Source organism: Mastomys coucha, unplaced genomic scaffold (genome assembly GCF_008632895.1).
Source record: "Mastomys coucha isolate ucsf_1 unplaced genomic scaffold, UCSF_Mcou_1 pScaffold1, whole genome shotgun sequence".
In the NCBI taxonomy this organism is placed as follows: Eukaryota; Metazoa; Chordata; class Mammalia; order Rodentia; family Muridae; genus Mastomys; species Mastomys coucha.
Window position 1 is genome coordinate 79,816,405 of NW_022196891.1, and position 8,220 is coordinate 79,824,624.

An 8,220-nucleotide genomic window follows, 5' to 3' on the forward strand; every position below is an offset into this window, starting at 1 on the left:
TCACTCCTTTCGATATGTGATGCTGCACGGAGGAGAAGAAATGGAGTTCCCGACATAGATCCTAGGAGGCGGGTCTTTCCTGGCTGCCAAGCGGCAAAGGGAGGCTGGCTGGATGCTTATGAAACATCTATGCCGGCATCATGCCAGCTGGGGAGTGGGTAGGGAGGGGGCTCCACACTTGTGCTTTTGTTAGGCTTTGCTGCTGAGCAGAAAGCAGGTATGAGAGGAGAGTGACGTGTGTGGCCAAAGCCTCTCCGCTCTGAAGTAGCAGAGCTGGAGTCCAGCCCAGACCTAGTCGCCCTCAGGTCCTTCCTGGCTTTTCCAACATCACCCTTACAGCAGCACTTCAGCCGTGATAAAGGTCTGAGAATTCTGAGCATGTGGCACCTTTGGTTTTTGTTTCGGTTTTTTTTTTTTTTTTTTTCGAGACAGGGTTTCTCTGTATAGCCCCGGCTGTCCTGGAACTCACTCTGTAGACCAGGCTGGCCTCGAACTCAGAAATCCGCCTGCCTCTGCCTCCCAAGTGCTGGGATTAAAGGCCTGTGCCACCACCACCCGGCTGTTTCGTTTTGTTTCAAGTTGGAAATGCCAGCACCAAACTCCCTGTTCTGTTGACAATCCGAAAATGCCAGGTTCAAATGGAGGGACAGGAAACACCCTAGGAAGGGAGCCGGCTGAGAGCCCTCGTAGCCCACCTAACACTCTGGGGGTTCTGGTGGCTCCCCATGCTGGGCTGCTGGGCACATTGTAGGTGTGCATTGTAGATGGATGCCCAGAGAGCTGCTGAAGGTGTGGGGTCAGGGAGGGGGTGGGGTGGGTGCTGCCCCAGCCTGGTGGGGTGTCAGGATTCGGGTTGGCTGTACACTCGGGATGTTGCACCAGGAAGGCCAAGTGGAAAGAGACCCGTGGACACTTGAACTTCTCTGTAGCCACACAGCCATGTTGATCTGGCACATTTAGCCTTCTGACCCCGTGAGCGACAGCGATTTGAGAATAACAACAATAATAAAGTATTTCTCGAAATAGAGATGGAATTGGAGTTATTAGCGAAGGCCACTTCCCACGGCTTTCTTGGGAACTTTCTGAAAAGCTGGAATTTCACAATAAGGTTTCTCCAGACCCAGGTTTTAAGCCCAAGATGTGCAGAGACCTCTACTCACCTGGAGGCCTCCCTCCCTCCTCACACCCCTGGCTAAGTATGACCCTGGGATCTGCCCGATGATCCTTATCTTCACACATCCTTGCCTGGATACATTTCCAAGCTTTACATCCTTTTGACCGGCCAACAATTATGCTTTACGACCTAACAGATAGAGCTTTGCGGGTTGGGAGATGGCCGTAGTCAGAAGGACCAGCATTTTAATCCTGGCCCTGTGACCTTAAGTGCAGCTCTGGGAGCCTTGTGCCACTGTTGAAAATGGAGTGTGTGGAGTCCCAGCCAAGCCTTGGATTTGTCCTCCCCTGAGTATGTATGGCACTGACTTCATAGACGTGGCCTAGATCTGGTGGAGGTCTGCTTGCGAGGAGTCCCAGTATCACAGTGCAATCTCTTTACCTTCCCACCTTCGGTGGTATGATGGCTAATATTATCAACTTGACGGGCGGCTCTAGAATGGCCTAGGAGACAAGCCTGTGGGAATGAATGAATGCCTGCCGGTGATTTTCTGGCCTGTGTTAATTGAGGTGGAAGTGCTGCCTCTAAACATGGCGGAGTCACTCTGGGGCCTGTGGTGCGGGGCAGATACATAGGAGAAAGTGAGAGGACCCCTAGCTTTCCTCCCAGCTCTGCTTCCTGACTTGGGGGTGCAATGGCCTGGCTGCCTCGGGTTCCCGACGCCGTGGTGGACTGTGAGCCAGAATAAACCCTTGCTTTTTAAAGTTGCCTCTGGCAGGCATTCCGCCTCATCAGTGATAAAGCAAATGCTCATGGAAACCCTTTGAGCCGCGTTCAAGATAGTAGAGCTAGAGTCAGGCGAAGGAAGGAGCCGTGTCCTCCCCTCCTTTCTCCCGGAAGCATCCTGCCTGTGCTGGTACAGGCCACTCGCTAAATGCAGAGAAGAGTCCTCTCCTTTCCTGGCTCCCTTCCTGTTTCTTGGTGCTTGGATAACGCGCAAGACATTTTGGGTTGCTCGGCCTCTCCTGTGCTGTGGCTCTGCCATAGCCGCCCACGCTCACCTCCCTGCTCACCCCCGTGCCCATTCACCCAGGCATGGCTCACAGGACTGACTACCTGGAGCCTCTCTCCCCAGGTTGCAGGGCGGGGAAAAGTCCCTCAGCCCTTCCAGGTCCCCTTCTCTTCCATTTTGCTGTAGCATCATCCCTGATTGTCCTGAGACCTTTGGAAAAACCTGCCATTACATAAGCAGGCCTTTTGGACACACCCTAGGGGTCTAGCACCCCTTTCATACAGTCAGGACTTCTTCTAATCCCCGGGGTGGGACACTTTCTGTTGCAGGATTTTCTCTGTCCAATCACATCAAGGCAGTGGGAGGCCTGTGATTGGACAGGAGAAGGGAGGCAGAGCTGGGAGTTGGGGGAAAGGGAGAGGTCTGGGGAGAGGGAGCGAGAATGAAGGCCATTGTGGTGTCACCAAAAGGTTAGAATAATTGGGTTAAAGCCTTATCATTATCAATTGGCTCTGAAATTATTGTATTGGCATCTTGTAAATTGTGATCTTATTGATACATAAATCTGATTGGTTAACTAAAGGCTTGAGAGTCATGATTTTACTGGGTTACTGGGGCCATGTAACCTCGAGGTTGGCGGTTTCATTTAGTTATTGGAATGTGGGGTGGCTGACCACCTGGGTTTATGGCTGAGGAGGAACTAGCGGCTCCCACCACAAGCGAGCCAGATGCTGTGAGGGCTAGCTGGAGAGAGTTGGTGGTGGTGCAGGACTGCGGGAGCGTGATCTGACCGCGAGGAGAGTTGGTGGATTCACTTTTTAAATATTTCACGCAACTGGGTTGGAGAGATGATGGCTCAGGGGTTAAGAGCACGGACTGTGCTCTTCCAGAGGTCCTGAGTTTAATTCCCAGCAACCACATGGTGGCTCACAACCATCCGTAATGGGATCCGATGCCCTCTTCTGATGTGCCTGAAGACAGCGACAGTGTACCCACATACATAAAATAAAATTTTTTTTCATGCAACAACTTTCAATTGATAATGAGTTCTCAAAACTTAGACTCTCTACCTAAGGCTCAGCTTCCCTCACAACCAGACCCTGTTCCCTCAAGTCTTTTTATTGATTTTTAATAGCCACAAAAAAGTGTCAAGTGAATTTTAACCTAAAAAAAAAAAAAACAAAAACAAAAAAACACAGCGGGGTATGGGGCCCCCACTCCCTCAGCTCCTTTCCTCTATGAATAGAGAACATGAGCCACCCTGTGTTCTGGGAGGGGAAGTTCTCAGCTGGTAGAGAACTTGCCAGGTACTCTGCTCAGAGAGAGAGAGATTTCTGGAACATTTGTGAGCCATCTACCTTTGAGATCTGTCTACATCATTTACCATTCACCTGTCTCCCTGGTCTGGGGTCCCATGGCAACAGTGACACCTCCGAACACTTAAAGCAAAGGGCAGACTCGCCCAGCTTCCAGCTCCACCATAATCAGATCCTTAACCCAGGGTATTTAGGACTTAGACTATTTCATTCAGTTCCCATCGTCCTGTGTTCTCCATTTTGCCTGACGCGGGAAGACCAGGTTTAGAAAACCATGAGAAGGTTCAGGTACCAGCCTGATGTGGCGAAGCTAAGTGGCAGAGCCAGCATCGAAGCCTGGCTTCGGATCTCTGGTTCCATCTGTCCTTGTAATTCCCCCACCATTGGTCCCCAAGGCTTACGGTACGGTTATGACACCAACACTCGGTGCACATTCTACAGGGCAGCACCCTAGACTTCAGACACCGGCTGGAAAGCTCTGGTTCCGGGCCACCAGCCTTTGCACAATGCAGGCCAGCATTGTTAGCCCTTTGCCCTTTGCCCTTTGCCCCTTGCCCCCTGCCCAACTCTTCTTGTTTTATAAGGTAGCAGGTTCACGCTAGGAAGTGGCTGTGGTGTATCTTACCAGACGACATTACCATGATGCCAAGGGAGAATGACCTGGAATTAGTTGTCTTTTATTTTTCTTTCCCTTCCTCTTCTTATCTGTCCCTTCAGTAGCTCCCAAGTAACACTGTGAATAGAGACAGAGAAAATGAAGTGGTTTTCCTTGAAGCTCTGAACAAGGGAGCTCAGCCTCATGGCTTTATCTTTGAGTCCAGACAGACTCTTCATCCTTGGACCTCAGTTTACCAATGCAATTCATTTTCGATGGTATTTGGATGGCCTTTCTGAATTCTCTAAGCACCTAGGGCTGCTTGTCATGCTTCCAACCCCACAGAGTAGTAAATTCCAAGTCTCTGGCTGTTGCAGATTAGATAACAAGTCTAGGGAAGCTTCTATAGTTAGCCGAAGTTGATGTGTCTCTGAGGGGATGGGACTAGCCTAGCAACTGGGATTAGAAGCTAGGTGTTCCTTCTCCAACACCAGCCAGCCAATCCGGCAGAGAGCCCTCCTGAGTGATTTAATACAGCCCTTTTTTGTGTGCCCTGCAGAATGGAGGTTTGGGCTGCATTCATTCCTACTCTATCCTGTTTGCCAGCTAATGAGACAAATTGTGGGTCCCATAAAAAATTAAATAACGGCTGCTTCAGTTTCTTCCCATCGAACTTTGATCTCATTTGCACGGAAGCTCAAGATGTAGATGCGGGAGCTGGCAGAGTCCAGGGGTCCTGCATTTTAACCGCAATCATATGTTCTCTCAGACTGGGTTAAAATATTTTGAGCAGCCATTCATGAACTGAACCATTAGCCTTGCAAATAGAAGACATGATTGCCAATGATCCTGTTGGGTGGCTAATTAATAATTCTGCACAGGTGGAGGAGCCAGGACTGATGTCAGAGATGAAATTAGGGAATGAATGGAGCTCCCAGGAAATTAGCATTCTGCTGAATGCTGGGGTGTGGCATTCTGTAGCCTTCCTTCCAGCGGGAGGACCACACAGACAGAAACCCTTTTTGCCAGTCGTATTTTCACTTGCGACCTTCCTGCACATCTGTCTGTTTTGCTTTCAGGCCTTTAAATGATAACAGAGCCTGCATCTTTTTTTTTTTTCTTTGAGATAGGATTCTCTGTGTACCCTGGCTGTCCTGGAACTCACTCTGTAGACCAGGCTGGCCTCAAACCCAGAAATCCACCTGCCTCTGCCTCCCAAGTGCTGGGATTAAAGGCATGCGCCACCACTGCCCAGCTCAGAGCCTGCATCTTCATACCAGAGAGAACAGAACATAATCAGGTTCCATGTCAGAGGTTTGGAATTTTTTCTTTTTTTTTTACTATTTTGCAAAGAAAACATCAACAGAAAAAAATGTTGAATCTATTTCTGAGCAAACAAGAATCTATTTGCAGGTCCCCCCCCCCTTTGCATTCATCTTAATTTATTCTGGTAGAAGACTGCTCGCAGACACTCTGTACCTCCATCAAGGATGAAGCACACCATTCCTACCACGAATCTGGACTGAAATCTGCAAGTAAAGAGAACTGACCGATGCTTCAGTGTCTTTTAGTGGCATTTATTTACCTGCATGTTTGAAGAGAAGCTACCCAGAAGAACATCTGACGTCATTTTATCCTCATCTCCCTTTATCAGAACTCCAGGTAGTATTTCAGCTAAGCCCACAGCAAAGGCTGTTTGTTCAGGGGAACATGAGGGATTCCATCTCCCCGTTCCTGATTTATCTCCATCCTTAGCAAAGCGCGCTTATAGCACAGTGTTTAGGAAATTAAGTGGTTTCAGACTGCAGGAGCGCGTGTGCGGGCGAGCACGCGCAGTGGTTCATTATCAGCCCCTACCAGACGGCTGCTCTTCCTCTCCAGCCTCCCCATCCCCACCCAGGCCTGTTTATTCTCAGCATGCAGTCGACCCTCTGAGGAGGAGGCCATAAAGCACCCGGCTGCATTCTGAATGCCGCAGACCCTCTCCTGTAGCTGCAGCCCTTCAGAATTCCTGGGCGGCTCAGAGGCAGTGTTCTGAGGCAGGGAGATGATTTAGAGGAGCAACTAAAGGGACATTCTGTTATTTGCTGGCGCCTCTGTGGAATTTAATACCCTCCAGAGTGGCGCTGGGCCTCTGCTGGACAGCTCTAGAGGAAGAAGCCGGCCGCTTCGTCACGTTTGAGCTCCTGAAGAGTGTGTGTGTCTTGTCTGTTGACTCTCATGTTTCTTCCCTACCCCCAGTTTAACTGTCTTGGGCTCCAGAGTTCGCTGAAAAACAGCGTTTGCCCCTTGGTTATAACTGTTCACTGTAGACAGTGTGAATAACTCAAAGCAGTATTAAAAAATAGAAAAATTACCAGTCCGCCTTCACTTTTTCTTATATGTTTTATCTTCTTTCCATATTAAAACAAAGACCCTAGACCAACAAGATGGCTGCGTTGGTAAAGGCTTTTAACCAAGCCCAACCATCTGAGTTCAATCCTCGGGACCCACGTGGAAGAAGAAAACAGACTCTCATACATTGTCCTCTGACCTCTACTTGCTTGCCATGGCCTTTGTGTGTGTGTGAGTGTGTGTGTGTGTGTGTGTGTGTGTGTGTGTGTGCGCGCGCGTGTGCAAAATTAAATGAATATATAAATATAAAAATATTTATATAAAATGAACAAATGTAAAATTTAAAAGTCCTGCTATGTATTGCTTGAGGGTAGTTAGTACACACATGCCCAGTATCCATGAACATTTAGGGATGAGAAGTTCTTCAGAAACACAGTTAATGGTTTCAGAACCTTGTGACTTATCTTATAAATGGCTCATTAGCTATTACGATCACCTCGGTGCCTCTTGTACGGATACTCCCTGGGAGCTGCTGTCAGCCCCACCTGTTTGGGAACCGAGGTGGTAGGAAATTTTATTCAAGGATTTCCAGTTTTAAAAACAGTAGCAGGGAGTCCAGCCTGGGCTGCACCTCAGTCCCACACCATAGTTGTTCTTGTGTAAGAAGTGCAGCATCGGCTCCCAACATTGGCTCCCATATAGAGCCGGTGGTCACTGGCCTGTGTGGTTAAAAGCCCTTCCCAGAGCTGTCTACCCTAAGGAGTGGCATGACCTTGCAGGCCACAGGTCTCAGTGAGAGATCAACTGGGCAGTGCTTGAGAATGACCTCCAGTTGGTCACCTGAGGGTCACAAATGAGACTCACTTGTTAGAGCCCACTTTCAGGGCATCTAACCCTGACACCCTCTTCTGGCCTCTTTAGACACCAGGCATGCATACAGTACACAGGTACACATGCAGGTAGAATACCTGTACACATAAAGGTTTAAAAGAAAAGTTCAACTACAACAACAACTAACAAACAAAAACAGATCCCTCTTCTCATACTTGGGCACCACGAGTTGGGGTTCACTCTCAGTGGGTGGCCTGGTGCTGAGAGAGGACAGGTTGTCTTACACACACTGCACTAGGTGCATTCTTTCCCATCTTTCATTTCATAAACGTCTGCAGTTTGGATATTGACTGTCTCTCAAGAGCACCTGTGTCCAGTGTCCAGCTCCTGGTACTACTGGGGTGACTGGAACCTGAAAATAGTGTGACATGGCAGGATGCAGTTACATCACTGGCATGTGCCCTTGAGGGAATGTTAAGCTCTTGGTCACTACACCCCAATTCATTTCTCATTGCCATGAGATGAGCAGCTTTCCCCAGCCCACTTCCCAAGGCACACGCACGCACGCACGCACGCATGTCATATAAAGTGCTACCTTAAAAGATTCAGGCCTGCCAATCATGGGCTGGAACTTCTGAGAGTCTGAGGGAACACAAGCCTTTCCTGTTTATAATCTGGTTATCTTACGTATTTTATCACAGCAAAATTGACCTTACTCACTCCTCCTCCGTCTAATACACCACACACACACACACACACACACACACACACACACACACACACACACACATAACTCCCAAGGGCAAGTGAGAGTGTAAGAGATTAAAAAGCTCACATGCTGGCTTAGACCCTACTTAGCAAATGAGCTATTGGGTTGGGGTGGGGGGTGGAGTGCAGTTCGGCTAAAAAAGTCTGCTTGAAAGTTGTTGCTGTTAACAGTTGGGTTTTCTGCAGCGGCTGTGAGAGCTAATGCTATCAAACTGTTGGAGTGATCTCTTGGGGATGTCGGGGGCGGCGG

At 48.9% G+C, this 8,220-nt stretch overlaps 1 protein-coding gene across 7 annotated transcripts in view; it reads left to right on the plus strand.

Moving 5' to 3' along the window:
* Positions 1 to 8,220, plus strand: part of Susd4 (sushi domain containing 4) — a 127,507-nt gene that overhangs the window by 50,633 nt on the left and 68,654 nt on the right. The window lies entirely within an intron of this gene.